The following is a 20,689-nucleotide window of genomic DNA, read 5'->3' on the forward strand; positions in this document are numbered from 1 at the left end:
TCATCAAGATACACACTTACAGTCTGAGCATTTTATTGTATGTAAAATGTAACATCAATGACTTAAAAAATCACCTGAGGGAGACACTAGGAAGGAGGAAGATTTGAGTGGGGACCACCAGGTAGGTATGTGCCTACCTGCACAAAGCCCAGAGAAGAAAGGACTCCATCACACCACGGAGAGATGGGTGTGGCTGCCCATCCCAGCAGGGGCCCCCGGGGGTGCCCGGATGGGTTCTGTGTCAGGAAGCCCAGGTCAGACGCGCCCATCTGCGTGTGCACATTTTTACCAGAACCCTCCCTCCGCACAGGCATCTCTCCAGCCTGGAGGACACACCAAGACCTGCCCCCAGGCTGGGCGCAAGCCAGTGAGCTCTGGGTCCCTTTCCCGTCCTCGGCCACACCCTCAGGGTTTGGGGAAGAGGCTGGGAGAATTCGCCCGACTTGGAGGAGGAGGATCTGTCCGCCCGCAGCTTCATTCCCCTCCAGTCCACCGACGGGCCTCCCTCTTGCAGAGGGAAATTGGGGCAGGCACAGGCCATTTGCAGAGAGAGGCTCTGGGAGCACTCTGCGGAGCTGCCCCAGATGACAGGATGTGAGCCGCCAGCGGCTTGGGGCGGCTGGCTGGGAGCCGTGTCTCATCGCTTGGGAAGCCGGGTGCAAGCGCCAACAGCTCCCCTGACGCGGGAGGTGGGGGTGGGGGACAGGTGCTGTTCCAGGGAAACAGCAGCCCCCACCCCGCCAGCCTCCCAGTCCCGGAACAAGTCCCCCATTGAGCATCCCAGGCACCTGGCGCACTTTCCCTGGGTGTCCACACCCTGGTGGAGCTCGCGCCTGGCCTGCTGGTGGGGAAGGGGCAGCCCTTCCTACCTCCGGAGCAGGAGGTTCCAGGAAGACGGCGGCTCTCTGGGCGAGGCCAGGCCTGGGGGAGGGGCGGATCCGCCACCGCAGCCCCCAAACAACCAGGCCACACCCCTCTTACCTATAACAGGTGAGAGCTCCCCCACCCAGGTCTCCCTGGTCAAACTCGCCTTCTGCCATCCCTAACCTTGTAACTGCCATGACGAGGCATGACTGGCCCCTGCCATCTTCCCCTGCTGAGCTGTCCTGGTAACGTTCCCAAGCCCAGCCTCCCCCAGCTCCAGGAGGGAGGCTCATGCTGTCGACCTCCATGGGGAAAGCCACCAGAGAAGGAGCAGAGTGGCCCAAGGCAGTCCCCCGCTCCTGGGGCTGCTCAGGATTCGGCAGTGCCCGTGATACTGCCAGGTTGAGCCAACATGGACCAACTCACTGACTTTTTTTTTTAATCATTAAAAAAAAACCAAACCCTCCTCCAGTTGTCAGGAAGGAGTTTGAAAACGGTAAGCTCAGCAGAACTGGGGGCCTTTCCTCTTCCCAGTGTCAGGGAGCAACAAGTCTAGAAACAGGAGAGGGTTGGCCCGGAACCTCTAGGGCCATCTTTGTGCTGTGCAGTGCCATGCCACCGCCACTGCCCCCCACTGCAGCCCTGCCTCCCTCCAGCTCTGCCCCGACACCTCGCCCAGTGCCCACTGCTTCCAGGCCAACACACACGTTTTTCCAGCTTTTGAGCTGTAAGTGGGCTGCACCGGCTGAAGCCAACATCAGAGATAAATGGGACAGCAGAGCAGTGGTGGGCACTCAGCGCCAGGTGGAGGCGTCCAAAGTCCACTGCGCTGTGGACGGTAGAACTGCTCCTCAGCCAATATACGAGTGGCCCTCAGAACACGGAAGTGGCTGAGGAGGATGGGCTTCTGCCTTAGGATGTGTCTCCTCCACAGCCCGGCCATTAGCTACGAGGGTGCCCTAGAGACCTCAAGAGTGGGGAACAGGCCCCTGGAGCTGTGAACCACTCATAGGTTGGGAAGAAGAGGGGAACAGAGGGACAGGGCTGAGCTTCCTGGGTAAAGGGGGATGTCCACACAGGGACAAGAGCTCCACAGAGAACCATTGGGGGTGAGAGTGCAGGCTGCCAGGGCTTGGCCTTAGCTGAAGGGGACGGGGCTTTGCGAGGCACCCTAATCCCCAAAAGTGGAGGTTGGAGACAGCAGGCAGCAGCCTGAGGGGGTGAGACACTCACTCCATCACTCCATTACTCCATCTCACTCCATCACTCCATCTCACTCCATCACTCCATCTCACTTCATCACTCCATCTCACTCTATCACTCCATCTCACTCCATCATTCCATCGCTCCATCTCACTCCATCACTCCATCTCACTCCATCACTCCATCACTCCATGTCACTCCATCACCCCATCTCACTCCATCACTCCATCAATCCGTCACTCCATCTCACTCCATCACTCGATCTCACTCCATCACTCCATCACTCCACCACTCCATCTCACTCCATAACTCAATCTCACTCCATCACTCCATCTCACTCCATCACTCCATCTCACTCCACCACTCCATCCCTCCATCACTGCAACACTCCATCTCACTCCATCACTCCATCTCACTCCATCACTCCATCTCACTCCACCACTCCATCACTCCATCACTGCAACACTCCATCTCACTCCATCACTCCATCTCACTGCAACACTCCATCTCACTCCATCACTCCATGTCACTCCATCACTCCATCTCACTGCATCACTCCATCTCACTCCATCACTCCATCTCACTCCATCACTCCACCACTCCATCACTCCACGACTCCATCTCACTCCATCACTCCATCTCACCCCATCACTCCATCTCACTCCATCACTCCATCACTCCATCTCACTCCGTCACTCCATCTCACTCCAGCACTCCCTCACTCCATCACTGTATCTCACTCCATCATTCTGTCTCACTCCATCACTCCAGACTCTATCTTACTCCATCACTCCATCACTCCATCTCACTCAATCACTCCATCTCACTCCATCACTCCTCGATCATTCCATCTCACTCCATCACTCTTTGATCACTCCATCTCACTCCATCACTCTTTGATCACTCCATCTCACCCCATCACTCAGGGCTCGGAGGAGCCCTCCCCAGCAGCTGGATTCCGGCCCCTTCCAGCCTGGCGGCTTCTGCAGCATCAGCGGCAGCCAACTGCGGAGGAGAGAGCCTGTCCCTTCCCTCGGGGCCTCTCACTGAGCCTGTGCCCCATATCCCGGGCGCCTCACCCAGGACACGTCCTAGGAGTGCGACAGTGCTGTCAGCAGCCAAGGCCGCGCCCCTGAGGCCGCTATCCTGTCTCCTGGCCACCCCCACGGGCTCCCCTGCCAAGGGCTGCAGGGTGGAGGGAAAGGGTCCGACGCCATCTTCCAGGGAGCATGTCTTGCCAGCGAGCCCAGTGCCGGCTCCTGGCCTCAGTGTCCTCTGTTCCAGCTCCTGTCCCTTGATGGGACACTCTGCAGTCCTGTCCAGGTCATCTGAGCCAGGTCCTGAGGGAGCTGCCATGCTCTCCTTGACTCTCAGAGAGACCCCCAGCTGTAGACCCTGGGAAGAAGAGGTGAGGTCTGATGTGTGGGCCCGGCCTCTGTTCCACTCGCTCTGACCCCAGGGTCCCGCAGCGGCGGAGGAGGAGGGAGTCTAGAATCCCGCCATCATCCGTGAGGGAAGGAAGCGGAAAGAGGGGCGGCTGCGCGGCGGTGGGTGTGGGGAGTAGGGTGAGGAGGCCAAGAGGGCCGGGCGCACAGGCGAGACAGGGTGGCGCCAGGGGGGGCACCGAGGGCCACTTAGCCCCTCCCTCACACACACCCCGGGGCTTCCCAGGGCCCGCCCTACCGACCTCCACTGTGCAGACCCTCTGTGATTCCCAGAGCCTGAGTCCTGACCTCCAGAACACCCAGAAGACCCCGGGCCGAGGACCATGGAGGACACTGAGGAGGGGAAGAAGGAGGCACCCCTCACCCGGGGCCAGGTGCAGGCCTCCTGGGGACAGCATGCCGTCTTTCCGAGAGACCTGCCGGCGCCCACCACTCCAGCTCCAGCCAACTTTCCACCCCACTCGCCTGTTCCCTGCCCCAGGTTGTCCCCAGAGGTCTCAAAGGGCCCACTGTCCTCTCCCAGGCTCCAGCCCCGCCGCAAGGCCTGTGGTGCCACCTGGTGGTCATGTCTGGGATGGCAGGCTGACCCCAGGGACTTGGGAAGGGGTCCAGGCCTCTCCTGCTCCCTCCAGCTGTGTTCACCCACTCAACCCTTGCTTTGCTCTCCCTGGGGCTTCTGGCCATTATGTTTCTGGCCCCCACTGATTCAGCCGCAATGTTCACAGCTGCTCCTTGGGTGTGCTGGAGAGCCACACCATGCTAACCTCCACCAGGGGTGTGAGAACAGATCTGGAAATAACAGCAGCACCATGATGCGGAGTGACCTTGAACCCTCGCAGTGCTCTGGGGGAGGGTCTACTATTATCTCCATTTTATTGATGAGGAGCTGGCCTCCAGATGTTAAGTCACTTGCCCAAGGCTACGCAACTAGTAAACATGACACTGCATTGAACCACACATGCAGGAACCCCAGAGCTTCCCCCAGCAGAGGCTGGTGGAGTCCACAGCCTCAATCCCAGGACAAGCGCTAGCCTTGGATGGGGAGAGTGGAAAGAACGTAAACTAGGAGTTTGGTTTTAAGCCCAGCTCTGGCACTAACTCACCGTGGGACTCAGGGCAAGGCCCTTTCTCTGTCGGGGCCTTCTCTACCCTGGGGGAGTCAGACCAGGCAATCCCACGCATTCCCGAGCTGGAGCTGGGCCCTGGGCTCAGAGGTCCAGGCTGCTGCCTGCAGGGCTGGGCTTGGCTGGGCTTGGCTGGGCGGCTGCAGCTCCCACAGGAAAGTATTAAATGAAACCCTGAGTTCTGACTGTGGTGTCTGAAATGGGCCCTCACAGACTGCAGGTAGAGGCTCCAAGACAACTCCTTTGTGCCCCACCTCTCCTCCTTCCAGGAAGCACCTCTGACAATTCCTTAAAGCCCCTAGCTTCCCCTTGGAAGGCAGGCTTCAAAGCCCTCCTCTCACTCCCCATGCACCATGGACTCCAGTCCCCTCGGACTTCTTTCTGGCTATCAGAGGTGCTCTCCCGGGCCTCCCACTGCACGGGCCTCTCCACCCTGGAATGCTGTCCCCTCACCGCTTAGCCTGGAAGCCTCTGCCCCGCCAGGCCTCAGTCCAGGCCTGCTCGGGTCCCTGTGTTATATGGCCCCACGGCACCCAGCACTTTCTATGGAATAGGTACTAGTTTGACTGGTACAGTCAGCCCTCTGGGAAGCTTCACAGGGAGCATGTTGCTGTACCCTGGGTCCAGTGCTGCACATGGCATGCAGCAGACGCTCCAAATGCCTAAGCACTTTAGTGTGCAGCCTGCTGTAACTGTCCATCGCCACCTGCTCATGGCATCTGGCCCCACACTTACTTTCACACATTTTGTACCCCCTGCACCCTCTGTCCACCTAAAGACAGAAGCTCTGCCTCTCCTGCCTCCCATAGAGGAGAGGAGAGGCTGCTGCTTGGGGTCCTCCTCCAGCCCTGGATTCAGCCCGCTGTTATCCACATCACAGGCATCCTGGGAAGGTGCCTGACACATTGCTACCCCCCAGCCCCTGAGCACAAACCTGGGGAGTGGACACATGTAGAATGCCAGGAGGAGGGAGGAGGCCCAGCCCCACTGTGGCCAGAGGGTGTCAGAAGCACAGGACAAGCAGGAAGGAACCCTGGGAGTCACCTGGGCCAGCCTTCTCATGCACAGAGAAGTGAACAGAGGCACAGATGAGGCAGGGACTTGCCGGCCTCTCAGAGCTGAGGTCGGAGGCCAGGTGTCCTGGCCCAGGGTTCTTGCACTGTCTGTGGTCCTGGGTGCTACAGGAAGAGTCCCCATGGAGGCAGGAGAGTCCCTGACCCAGCTCCCAACATAGTTGTGTCCTTTAAGACACAGTGCTGTTGATTAGGGGATAGGGTAGGACTGAAGGACTGGATTCCTCCAGGCAAGAGACAGAAGCAGAACCCTCCTCCCCCTTGGGTTCTGTTCACCAACATCTTGCTCCCTGGGGAATTTAAATTCCTAGCAACCTGACATTGAAGCCTGTTATTACTGCTATTATAAATAGCCTAATACTAATAGCCTATTAGTAGCCTGACAGCAATTGAATACCTGCTAGATGCTAAGCTCTTCCCACACGTTTCCTCGTTTAATCCCAACAACTCCAAGATACAGGTATTATTACCTCATTTGACAGATGAGGACAATGCAGTGTGGGCGATGAAGTGGCCATGAGAAGTTGGCTGCCTGCCGCTGTTCCCCTCCCTACAGCCCCTTCAGACTTCTCTCCCTGCCTGGCTTCCTCACCATCCCTGCCCTTTCTCTACATCCCAGCAGCACCCCCAACCCGGGTCAGGCACCACACAGGGCGGTTGGAGAGGTCTCCAGGATGGTGGCCTTGCTGCCTGGCTCTGCACTCTGCTGCCAGTAGCCCTGCGGGGCAAGCTGTGTCTGCTGCTCCCGGGCCAGCTTCTCGGCCTACAGCTTCTGTAGCAGGGGCCTGGGAGCTGGAGGGCATGGGGCTCCATGAGCTGCGCCCACGAGCAGCCACTTCCGCCCAAGGTCTGCCCTTATGGGCAGAGTCTTCAGTGCCCCAAGGAGGTAGCACCATCTCCCCCATGCTTTGGCTTATGCGCATCCTTCTCTGCCCAGAACGTCTCACTCAGTTCTGCAGATCCTCCCACCTTGGCACTCTGTGGGTGTCCCTCCCACCAGCCTTGCTGCTTGGCCTCTGGCTGCTTCTGAACCCTCTGTCCACTTTGGAGCCCACCATCAGCTCACCCGTATTCTCAGTCAGCACCTATCCCGGGGCGACCTCAACCACGTGCTCCATGGGATGGTGATGTCTCCCAAATGCACATTTCCAACCCCAATACCCCGACCCAACTTCCCACCAGTCAACATGCTGTGTTTAAAATGACCTCATCTCTACCTTTCCCATCTCTCAGGGAGTGGCATCACTGCCCCTCTCAGCTGACAGCCAATCACAAAGAGCCATGAACTTTACCTCCTTCTCTCCCAGAGCACCCACTTCTCAATGGCTCCTCTATCTTGAACTTCCTCCTTGCCTTTATGATGCTCCAATTTCTGATTTGTCCTTTGGGACACCACTCAGGTGCCACCTCCTCCATGAAGCCTTCCTTGATTCCTCTAGGCTGAGTTGGGTATCCCACTGAAGCACCCCCATGGCACCCTGTGTTTATCTAAGCTAGGACTTACCTGCTAATAATGCAACTGCCTGGCCACTGGCCAGTGTCTCCTAAACTGGGGGCAACTCTAGGCCATATCATGTTCTCTTAGCACCCAGATGATACCTGGCACATAGTAAGCACTCCGTAACTAGTGGATGGGGGAATGGATACATTAATGAGAATAATGCTTAGGAAATCCTGAGGCTTTGGGGCTCAGAAAACATCCACAATGGAAGAAGTGAGACAGCAGGGTCTCCTCTGCCCCATCAATACTCCTCCCTACAAAACCCAGGGGCCTGCTGACATTCGCCAGCATCAGCAGGACAACGAAGGAGACCCAGCGGGGCCAGTTATACATCACCCAGTATTGGGAGTGCCCGAAGCACATTCATCCTCCCAACCTTGCAAAGCAGGCAGGACAGCATCTCGTCTCATTTAAGGAAAGCCCAAGGCTCAGGGTGGCTAAGTGAGGTACCCAAGGCCTCCCCGCAGGGCAGGGTTACCCTTCTGACTCCCCCTGCAGTCCGACTGACCACCCCTATTCTCACCAGATGTTCTCCAGCTGCTACACCCCAGAGCCTCCACTTGTCAGCTCTGCCACACTCTCTTTCACCTCTCTCAGCTCCCACTGGCTCCCGTCCACCTGTAGCTGCAGAGCCTGGGAGAGCAGCTCACCTGGCCCAGCACCCTCTCCACCTCCAAGGTGCTCTGGGCTACATCCCCCAGCCTCTGGCCTAGTTGGCTCCTGTGCCTTCTATACTCCTCTCTCCGGGGCTTGGAGCATCTCCTGGGTCTCCCAGAGGCTGGTGGCCAGGGTCTAGACAAGGCACACCAGACGGGAGTCTGATGCCTGGCCCCAGTCCAGTCCTTGGCTAAGCAGCCTCGGGTCCCTGCTCCTAGGCAGGCCTGCCTCTCCTGCAGCATGGCCAACTGGCCCTGCACCTCCACCCTGCCCCAGAGTGCCTAGGCCAATCTCTCTAGGGGGGGCTTTGGCCAGTGCCAGCTTGGGTACCTCTGTTTCTTGGAGCTTCAGCCCCAGCTGGGCCTGCACCATCCGAAGCTCATCCAGTTCCTGCTTTATTTCTCGCAACTCTGAAAGGAGTGCTGTTTTGTGCTCATTTTGCTGATAAGGAAGCTGAGATTCAGAGAGGTTAAGGAACTTGCTCAATATCACATAGCCGGTCAGTTTACTGAGTTGAGACATTAGTCTAACTCCAAAGCCCATAACTGAATTACAACCACTATGGTTTGAATGTTCGTCCCTTCCAAGACTTATGTTGAAACTTAATCCTCAGTGTGGCAGTATGGAGAAGTGAGGCCTGTGTGTAAGCGGTGTCTGGGTCATGAGGACTCTGCCCTCATGAATGGGTTAACCCATTCATAGGTTGGTGGGTGAATGGGTTATCACAGGAGCAGGGCTGGTGGCTTTGTAAGAAGAGGAGGAGAGACCTGAGCTAGCATGCTCAGTCCCTTTGCCATGGGATGCCCTGGGTCCAGGACGCTGCAGAGTCCCCACCAGCAAGAAGGCCCTCACCAGACGCAGCCCCTTGACCATGGGCTTCTCAGGCTCTATAATTGTAAGAAATAAGTTTTCTTTCTTATAAATTACCCAGTTTCAGGCATTCTGTTATAAGCAACAGAGAACAGACTAAAACACTACCCTATTCATTATTTATCAAATCTTTGAGTATCGGTTTTGTGCCAGGTACTATTTTAGGACTGGAAATAGAGCAGTGAACATAAAAGAAAAAACAAGTCTGTAAAAAAGCAAGTGGCAGGTAAGGAATCTTACATTCTCATAGGAGTGATACAGACACAAGGCAAACCAATAAAAGCAATGTGTCATATAGTGATATTATGCTTTGGAGAAAGATAAAGCAAGGAAAATGGACAGAGATTGATGACAGGAAGGGAGGTTGCCATCTTAGATAAGGTGGTCAGAAAAGGCCTCATGGAGAAGGTGCTTTGTAACACAGGCCTGAAGGAGGCGTGGGAGTCAGCCGTGCGGGTATCTGGAGGAAGAATGTTCCAGGGAGGGGGACAATAAGGAGACCAGTGGGGCTGGAACAAAGGTGGCCAAGACCACCAGCTGCGCTCAGAGAGGTACAGGCACGCCAGGAACAGCCTCCCTAAGACAATGCGACTGGATACAGTACCCAAGCATAATGAAAGATGTCAAGTTTACCCACCTGCGGGTGGTTTGGCACCAGGTTTCTCATTCACTCCACATCTACCAAGTCGCTTCGTTGGCCCAACCATGGCAAGTGGCAGGTAAGGGAGGGATGGCCCAATCTTACAGGAGGAGAAGATTGAGGCCTGGAGTGGTTCCTTGGCCAAAGAAAACAGTGACTTCCCCACAAGGATCATCTGTTCTTTCTGTCTTTAGGGTTTGGAGGGTGGGGGCCAGAAAGGACAGAGATGGCGGTGATCCTCTTTCTTGTTTGTACAGGGGCAGGGGGATATGCTAGTCTGGAGCCAGAAACTACATCCTCCCCAATCAGCACTCCCCACAACACCAAGCTCCAGGAACCTAAGGCGCAGGCCTGGCACCCTGCACCCGGCCTAGGTGAGCCCAACCTGCGAAGTCCCAGAAGGAGGCGCGAGGGTCGTCAGAACAATAATGCAATATTATCTTTTATATGTCAGTGCAGGTGTAACAACTTTTATCCTGTCCAGAGTCTAAAATTAGGAACAGAAAACGCATAACTCGAATACATCTGCAATCAAATCTAATAAATTTAGGTTTGGAATCTAAATTAATACATTTAACAGCACTCTTTGAACTACTATATATTATGTATCTAATTCAGTTAAGGGGAGTCAGGAGAGATGAAGAGAGAAAGAAGAGGGAGGGAGAGAAGTGTTTTGTGCAATCGTTTATTACTTTTACTTATTTTATTGTTAAATGTATCATCCATATGAGAAATTATTAACAAATATTTTTTGGCTTAAAGAATGATAATAAACTCCATGTTACACTACCCATATTAAGAAATTAAGAAATAGACCATTACCAGTTCCCTAAAGGCCTCCCCTTAGTTCCTCTCCTATCTTATCCTCTTCCCCTCAGGAACAACCACTATCCTGACACCTACTTTAATTACCCATTTGCTTTTCTTTATAGCTGTACCACCTATGCATGCATCCATCCTGCATGTATAGCTTTATTATGTTTAGTTTTGACCTTTATATAATGGGCTTGTACTGTTTGTAGTTTACGTTATTTGTTTCTCTCAATCAAATTGTTTTTGCAATACATTCACATTGATGAATAAAGCAGTTGTATTTGCTTTTTCAAAGCTTTATTGTATTTTATATCTATTCTACCACAGAGGGTATTGGGTTATTTCCAGTTTGTGGCTATTGAATAGCCACAAAACGAGTTATGTGTTTTACACAGGACACATGTGCAAAAGTTTATCATCTAGCTTATATACTAGACATATAAATTGGAATTGCTGGTCAAAAAACATAATTCCTGGCCGGGCGCAGTGGCTCACGCTTGTAATTCCAGAACTTTGGGAGGCCAAGGCGGGTGGATCATGAGGTCAGGAGTTGGAGACCAGCCTGGCCGACACAGTGAAACCCCGTCTCTACTAAAAATACAGAAATCAGCTGGGCATGGTGGCAGGTGCCTGTAATCCCAGCTACTTGGGAGGCTAAGGCAGGAGAATCGCTTGAACCTGGGAGGTGGAGGTTGCAGTGAGCCGAGATTGGGCCACTGCACTCCAGCCTGGGCGACAGAGCTAGACTCCGTTAAAAAAAAAAAAAGACATAATTCCCATGGTCAACCTGATCAGGTAACGGCAGACTTTCTCCAGTTTATACTCCTATCAGCACTCCTATCAGTGGGTGAGAGTTTTCATTTTTTCACAGTTTCACCAAAACTTGTAACAGACTATTAAGTTTTGCCAATCGAATAGAGATGAAATATTCAATTGTGGCTTAAATATGCACTTCTAGAGTTATAAATGATGCTAAGTATCTTTTCACAAGTTTATGGGCCAATATTGGTATTATCTCTTGTTTGAAATGTCTTTATTTTTTGCCAATTTTTTTCTTGAGATTGTTTTTTCTCACTGATTTGAAGGGTTTCTCATGAATATTAATTATGTACAATAATTTGACAGATATTTCTGTGGCAAATATTTTTCCTACCCTGTGGCATATCCCTTGACATTCTTTATTGTCTTTTGATGAAAACACGTGTCTAATTTTAATATAGTCAAATTTATAATCTTTTCCTTTATGGCTTTGCTTTTGGAATCTTGTTCAAGAAATCCTTCTCGGCCGGGCGCGGTGGCTCACGCCTGTAATCCTAGCACTTTGGGTGGCCGAGGCGGGTGGATCACGAGGTCAGGAGATGGAGACCACGGTGAAACCCCGTCTCTACTAAAAATACAAAAAATTAGCCGGGCGCGGTGGCGGGCGCCTGTAGTCCCAGCTACTCCGGAGGCTGAGACAGGAGAATGGCCTGAACCCGGGAGGCGGAGCTTGCAGTGAGCGGAGATCGCGCCACTGCCCTCCAGCCTGGGCGACAGAGCGAGACTCCGTCTCAAAAAAAAAAAAAAAGAAATCCTTCTCTACCTAAGAGGAACAGAGATATTTTCCTATAGCATCTTCTAACATTTTTAGTGTTGCCACCTACATATAAATGTCTAATACATCTGGAATTCATTTTTGTATATGGTATAAGGTAGGGATTCAATTTCACTTGGATAACCAATTGTCCCAGAACAACGTATTAAACAGTTTATCCTTAAACTATTGACCTGTAATAACCACCGTATCGTAAATTAAGTTTCCAAATAGGCATGGGTCTATTGTTTTCTACTATTCTATGTGTCTATTGATACACCAATATCACACTGTTTTAATTACTATAGAAATAATAAGTCTTGATATCTAATAGGGCACATTTTCTCCCTTCCTTTTTCTTCTTCAGCAATGTCTTCACTATTTTTGATTCTTGGCTCATTCACATCAATTTTATAATCACTTTGTCAATTTGCATGAAAAATCCTGTTGGGATTTTTATTGAAATGCATTGAATCTACAGACTCAATTAACATCTTTGAAATATTATCTTCCTATCCTGGAACATAGCATGCTCATTTATTTATGCCTTTTAAAATTTGTTTCAATAAAGTTTCATAATTTCTTCATGTAGTTTTTGCACACTTTTTCTTAGATCTATTTCTGGGTGTTTCATATGTTTGTTGCTATCCAAAACAATATTTGTTTAAAGTAACATTTTCTAATTGACCATAGCTGTTCATGGAAATACAAATAATTTTTTAATGTAGATTATTTTATTCAGAACTTTTGTTAAATTGTTTTATTAATTTTCATAATTTATAGATTATTTGGCAGTTTTATGTTGGCAGTTATATCATCTGCAGTAATGCCAGCTTTGCTTCTCTCTTTCCAATTCTTACATGTTCATTGCACTGACTAGTAGCCCCAGTACAATGATAATTTCTATAAATGATGACAGCAACAATTTGTCTTGCTTCTGATTTTGAAGAGAATGCTTTCAACATTCCTACATTAATTATGATGTTTCCTGCAGGTCTTTCTAGATGCTCTTTCCAGGGTTATGGATGTTTTCCTTCTTTTTCTAGTTAACTAACAGTTTTTTAAAATCACAAATATAAGAGCAAACATGTATTACCAGAAAAGATTGTTCTAAATGCTTTACATATGTAAATTATTTTAATCCTCACAACTTCATAGGTAATACCTATGAAGAAGTTATTATTAATTTTATCTGTATAGTTAAGAAACGAAACTGAAGCTCAGAGAGATTAAATAGGTTGCTGAAGGTTGTAAAGTTTCTTAATAGTATAATTAGCATTCGAAACCAGGCAGTTTGGCTCCAGAGTCCCTCTTATAACACGCTACTACCTCTCACTGAATGTTGAATTTTATTGAATCCTTTATCTACATCTACTGAGGTGATTGTATGGTTTTTTTCTTTTATCAATGTGGTGAATTATATTAATCATTTTTCTAGTATTAACCCCATTTTGCAACTCTGGTATAAATCTATCTTGGTCATGATGTTAAACATGTTTTCTTCTTGCTGAATTCAATTCACTGACATTTGTTAAGAATTGTGTTAAAGATTTTGCATCTATATTACTAAATTAGATTAGCCTGTAAATTTTCTCCTTTGTGCTCTCCTTGTGATTCTAGTGTCAATATTAGGCTAATTTTATTTAATAAATTGAGGAGTATATTAGTCAGCTCAGGCTGCCACAACAAAATATTACAGATTGGGTGGCTTCAACAACAGAAATTTGTTTCTCTTGGTTCTTGGCCAGGAAGTCCAAGATCAAGGTGCCAGCTGATTCCACTCCCGGCGAAGGCTCTCTTCCTGGCTTGCAGATGGCACCCTTCCCGCTGTGCACTCACCTGGCTTTTCCTTGGTGTGTGCACATGGAGAGGGAGAGAAAGCTCTCTAGTGTCTCTTCGTATAAGGACATTAATCCCACCGTGAGGGGCCCACCCTCATGACTTCATCTAACCCTAATTACCTTCCAAAGGCCTCATCTCCAAAGACCATCACACTGAGGGTTAGGGCTTCAACATGTATATTTTGGGAGGACATAAACATTCAGTCCATAACAGGAACTGAATGGACTGGAAAAGTTTGTAAAGATTGTAAATGTTCCTCAGACATTTGGAAGAACTTTCCACCTATCAGATTTTTGGGCTGTGTTTTCTTTGTGGGAAAATGCTTAACTGCCAGTGGGATTTATTTGATAATATAGGGCTATTCGGGTTTTCTATCTTTTCTTGAGTCTGTTTTGGTAAATAATTTTTTTTCCTAGAAATTTACACATGCCATTGACCTTTTCAATTGCATTAACCTATTGTTTTAAATAGTATCTTTTATCTCTTCTGAATCTGTAAGGGGTCCGCTTTTTCATTCTTAATAACATTTGACATCTCTTTTTTCTTTGATTAATCGTGTCACATTTGTTAATATTAATAGCCACTTCAAAAAGACCATATTTGAGTTTGATGATCCACTCTTTAATGTGTTTTAAAATCATTAATTGCTGCCTTTTCTGTTTTCTTTTAAGTTCTTTTACATTTATTTTGATTTTTTTTCATTTTTAAAAAGTTATTTTCTATGTTAGTCAGGATATGCTAATTGCTGTGACAACCTCCAAATCTCAGTAGCCTAATACCATTAAAGTTTATTTCTCATTTCTCAGTCCAATGTAGGTTGCCATGGAGGACCTTGCTCCACCCAAAGTCACTCAGGAACTGGAGACGCTTTCATCAATTGGCTCTGCTATACTCTGGATTGCAGAGTCCTACAAAAGATGCTTTGCATTCAGCTGGTAGCTGAAGGAGGAGAGAAAGAATGGATGCTTGTACAGGAAGTAACGTTATTCACATTGCTTCTGTCCTTATTCCCTTGACCAGAGCTCGGTCACATGATCATAGCAGATTGTGGGAGGCTGGAAAATTGTCTCTGACATGGATCCTTATCTTATTAATATTGAACCTTTCTATTCTTTTTCAGAGTAAGCATATAAGCTACAAATTTTCTTCTACATTTTATTTTCACTGGATTCTACAAGTTTTGATGTGTAGTTTTAAAAATTATTATTTAGTTCTATATATTTTCTTTTTTATTATGATTTTTTCTTTTTGTAATTAATTGTTCCGTGGTATGGTTTTGAATTTCCAGATGTATGGACTTTTTATATACTTTTTTATTTTAAAATATCTATACTGATCATTCTTTTTTGCTTCTCAGAACTTATCTCTAGAATCATTTTTCTTCTATCTGAAGTTAATGAGTGAAAGTTATTCAGTTTATTGGTTAATTCTCTCAGCTCTGTTTTCTGAAAAAGTCTCTATTTTGCCCGCATAATAATACATTCAGAGAAGTTAAATTATTGTATTACCAAGAGATCTATACATGTTAAGGTTTCTGTATATTTTAACTAATTTTCCTGCAGATATATTCTATTAATTTATAGAACCACAGTATATGAAAGTTTATATTTTTGATACACTGAAAGATTAGTTATTATAATTCTTTAACTCTTGCTAAACTGATGGGTGACAAGTGGCACATAATTGCAATACATTGCTTCATAATTTTTATAAACTCCATGATTCCTTTTCGTACAATTGTCTATTACAATGTTGTCCTTTTCTTGTTGACTCATGAGAACTCTATTTATTATCAAAATTTGACTGCCATATATGTTGTAAAAATTTTAAAACAATTTTTCATTTGTCTTTTAACTTTATTTATAGTCGTTTTAAAATTCAAAATTATTTTGTTATGTAGTCAACTCTATAAAAAGTTTTTGTCTTTGATGTAAAGGGCTCAGAAAGCCCTTTCCCAGTCCCAAGATGAAATAAATAATAACTTAGATTTTTTTCTTTTACTTTTATGTATGCATGTTTTATAACTCTCTTTAATCCATTTGAAATGTATTATGGTGTATGGTATGAGGTAAGCATCCAATTAATTTTTTCCCAACTAGTTGATCAATTATCCAAGTACTATTTCCGTCCTTACTCAAAAAGCCATCTTTATTTCACCTTTAAACTAAGCGTTTTATTTTTTGTTTGTTTGAATAAAGTCTTTCTCTCCATCCATATGGCATTTGGTAGATTTCCTCAACCAAATATGACCAAAAATTGCACTTACATCAAACATTTATTTCATTTTCTGTACATTTGCCTCATGGTGTCTCTTTAAACTCTCTCTCCTTTTTATAAATTAGAGCCGAGAGAGGATAAGATATGTGAGTAATGCTGTCTCTGTACGTGGGCCTCTTGAGAGATTGGGAGGGATCACGTCTTGAGAAGTAATAAAAAATATTTGAGCTCACTATATGCCAGGGACTGAGGAAAAAGTTGTGAAGACAAGAACAGATAAGATCCCGTACCTACTCTCACGGAGCTAATGTTCTAGTTGGAGAGACAGACAAATATACAGAAAAGACAAATAATGAAATGGTAGATGCATTCCTTTAACATGGTAAACGATACAGGGATGCCTGTTATCCATGCAGCAGTTCAATACAATGTTGGAAGCAGTAGTCAATGCAATAGGTGAAGAAAATTAGGGTGTAAAAAACAGGAAGAGAAGAAATAAAACTGTATTTTTGCAGATGATATGCTAAAATATTTAGACACTGAAAAGATTTAACGAACTATTATAATGAATAAGTTCAGCAAAATTGCTGAATACAAGATTAACTTTTAAAAAATCAATATCATTGTTTTACACCATCAATAACCAACTAAAAAATAGAGTAGACAATAGAATGTCATTCATAGTGTTAAAAAAGCTACAAAGTAGCTAGGAATTACTCTAACAAAGGATGCACATCACATTCATAGGGAAAATGTAAAATTTAATAAAGGGCATTTAATAAAAGACATTTAATAAAGTCTTTTAAAAGACTTGAATAAGTGAAGAGGTTAAATCTCACTCATCAGTAGAATAACTGAATATTGTAAATTTGTCCATTATCCCCTTTGATTACATTAAATCAATGTAATCTCAATGAAAATTCCAGCAGTATTTTTTAAAACCCAAACTTATACTAAAGTCTATATTGAAAAAATAAAGTTCTACAAATAGCCATGCTAATTTTGTAAAAGAAAATCCAAAAGAGGGATCTAATCTATCAGATATGAAGTCATACTGAAAATTACACCACTATACTACTGGTGTGGAAACAGGAAATGGACCAAATAACAGAATACAGAGACCGGAAACATACAAAATTATATATGAGAACTTTCCCCGGTGGTAACAGAAGAGACTATTGAATAGCATTAGGAAAACTAGATCACTAAATGGAGAGAAATAAAGATAGCTTTTACTTCAATCCATTTATGAAGGTGAACTACAAACGAATTAAAGACGTAAATGTGAAGGTAAAACAGCTAACTGAAGGAAATGTAGTGGGATATCTTTGTGACTTTGGGTTGGGAAGAATTTCTTAAACAAAACTCCCTTGCAACACACACGCATACACACACACACACACGCACGCACAAACTATAAAGAAAAAGAATAATGGATTTTGCTACATCCAAATTAATGATTTTTGTTTACTAAAAAGCACCATAGGTTAAGTTAACAAACATGATAGGTTAGGAGCCTTCTATTTCTAGCACTGTAATGGAAAAAAAATCCTGAAAACCCAGTGCTGCAAAACACCTATAAAATGCTACATAAAATATTTTTAAATGTAATTTTAAATGCATAGCTGAGATTGCAAGAAAGAAAGGAAAATCCTCAGAGGCCAAAAATAAACTGCTAGCACAAATCCTGAGTGTCAAGTGAGTGTTGTGCCATCATCAACACTTTCGAGTTTATCAATTGTAGTGAAAGGGGTAGAGGGACATGAAGTAGGACCTTTGGTGAAATAAGCCTTAAAAGGATCAAACTGATTCCAAGAAGCTTAACTATGTGCCAGAACAAAGACCAACACTATTTAAAGGAATGCAACAAAATCAAAGATACAACAGTGTAAATGTACAATGCCAGGCATCAAATAAAACATTACCAGGCATGTCAATGATGAATACATGTCCCATTACCAGGAAAAAATCCATCAAAATAAACATATCCAGAAATTACCCAGAGATGGTAGAATTAGCAGACAAGGATGTTAAAACCACTATTACAAATGTGCTCCGTAAACTCAAGAAGGTAGAAACACGTGAATGTGGTAAGAGAAACAAAAGATACATACCTCTAGAAGTTCTAGAGATTTAAAGGATACAGTATCTGAAATGAAAAACATACAAAATGAGATCACCAGTAGTTTAGACACTGCAGAAGAAAAAAATTCAATGAACTTCAATACATAGTTATTGAAGCACGGAGAAAAATGGAATGAAAAACAAACAAAAAGAATACAGCCCTAATGAGCTGTGTTCAAATGTTAAGCATTCTTGGCGGGCGCCTGTAGTCCCAGCTACTCGGGAGGCTGAGGCAGGAGAATGGCGTGAACCCGAGAGGCGGAGCTTGCAGTGAGCCGAGATCGCGCCACTGTACTCCAGCCTGGGGGACAGAGCAAGAGTCCGTCTCAAAAAAAAAAAAAAAAAAAAAAAAAAAAAAATGTTAAGCATTCTAACCTAAGTGAAACTGGAGCCACTAAAGTAGAGGTACAGAAAAATATTTGAATAAATAATAGCCAAACATTTCTAAATTTGATGAAAATTAGAACTCACAAATCCTTCCCAACAAAGAAAACCCCAGGCTCAGGGGTTTTATCAGTAAATTCTACCAAACACTTAAGGAAGATATAACATCAACTCTATACAAACTTTTCCAGAAAATAGAAGAGGATTAAGTAATAAAGAGTCTAAAAGTAGACCCACACATATGGTCAATTGACTTTCAACAACCCCGCAAGCTGATACATTGTAATTAAATTGCTGATAAGGAGAAAATATTAAAAGCAGAGAAAAGTGTTTTTTGTACCACAGAACAAAGATAAGAACGATAGCAGACATTTCAACAAAAATTGCAAGTCAAAAGATAATTAAGTGAGAAAAGGTAATGAGGTAACAGATTAAGAATAAAAGGAAGACACGTGTTTCTACTATGAAGAATGAAAGAGGATATCACTGCAGAGCCTATAGATAGTAAAATGATTACAAGGGAATATTATAAACAACTTTGTACCAACAAATTCAACAATGTAGATGAAATTGACAAATTCTTTAAAAGCCGCAAATTATCAAAGTTCGTTCAGGAAGTCATTGGTAGCTTGGATAGCCCTACATGTTTGTTGAAAAAATTGAGTCTGAGGTCAAATCCTTCCCACAAACAAAACCAGGTCCAGTGGCTTTATTGGTAAATTCTACCAAACTTAACGAAGATGTAACATCAACTCTAAACAAACTTTTCCAGGAAATAGAAGAGGAGTAAGTAATAGTCTGAAAGTCGACCCACACATGTGTGGTCAATTGACTTTCAACAAGCATTCCAAGGTAATTCAATGGAGAAAAAGAAACTAACAAAAAAACCCAGCTTGACTCTTAACACCTCACACCACACACACCACATACAAAAATTAACTTAAAATGCATAGAATGAAATGCAAGAAGTAAAACCATAACACTTCTAGAAGAAAACAGGAGAAAAATCTTTGTGACCTTGATTAGGCAACTCCTATTCTTAATTTACAAATGAGGAACAAGGCATAGATAGGTTAAAGATCTTGCACAACTAGTTAGTAGCGGAACTAGTCTTTAAACCCTTAAACTTATGCTCAGATTCTTTTTTTTTTTTCATTATACTTTAAGTTCTAGGGTACATGTGCACAACATGCAGGTTAGTTACATAGGTATACATGTGCCATGTTGGTTTGCTGCACCCATCAACTCGTCATTTACATTAGCTGTTTCTCCTAATGCTATCCCTCCCCCAGCCCCCCACCCTCCAACAGGCCCCCGTGTGTGATGTTCCCCACCCTGTGTCCAAGTGTTCTCATTGTTCCATTCCCACCTGTGAGTGAGAACACGCAGTGTTTGGTTTTCTGTCCTTGTGATAGTTTGCTGAGGATGATGGTTTCCAGCTTCACCCATGTCCCTGCAAAGGACGTGAACTCATCCTTTTTTGTGGCTGCATAGTATTCCATGGTGTATATGTGCCACATTTTCCTAATCCAGTCTATCATTGATGGACATTTGGGTTGGTTCCAAGTCTCTGCTATTGTGAATAGTGCTGCAATAAACATACGTATGCATATGTGTTTATAGTAGCATGATTTATAATCCTTTGGGTATATACCCAGTAATGGGATCACTGGGTCAAATGGTATTTCTAGTTCTAGATCCTTGGGGACTCGCCACACTGTTTTCCACAATGGTTGAACTAATTTACACTCCCGCCAACAGTGTAAAAGCATTCCTATTTCTCCACATCCTCCCCAGCCTTTGTTGTTTCCTGACTTTTTGATGATTGCCACTCTAACTGGTGTGAGATGGTGTCTCATTGTGGTTTTGATTTGCATTTCTCTGATGACCGGTGATGATGAGCATTTTTCCACGTGTCTGTTGGCTGCCTAAATGTCTTCTTTTGAGAGGTGTCTGTTCATATCCTTTGCCCACTTTTTGATGGGCTTGTTTGTTTTTTTCTTGTAAACTTGTTTAAGTTCTTTTTAGATTCTGGATATTAGCCCTTTGTCAGATGGGTAAATTGGAAACATTTTCTCCCATACTATAGGTTGCCTGTTCACTCTGATGGTAGTTTCTTTTGCTGTGCAGAAGCTCTTTAGTTTAAGTAGATCCCATTTGTCTATTTTGGCTTTTGTTGCCATTGCTTTTGGTGTTTTAGTCGTGAAATCTTTGCCCATGCCTATGTCCTGAATGATATTGCCTAGGTGTTCTTCTAGGGTTTTTATGGTTTTAGGTCTAACATTTAAGTCTTTAATCCATCTTGAATTAATTTTTGTATAAGGTGTAAGGAAGGGATCCAGTTTCAGCTTTCTACATA

This window comes from Nomascus leucogenys, chromosome 9, assembly GCF_006542625.1.
Source record: "Nomascus leucogenys isolate Asia chromosome 9, Asia_NLE_v1, whole genome shotgun sequence".
NCBI classification, from domain to species: domain Eukaryota; kingdom Metazoa; phylum Chordata; class Mammalia; order Primates; family Hylobatidae; genus Nomascus; species Nomascus leucogenys.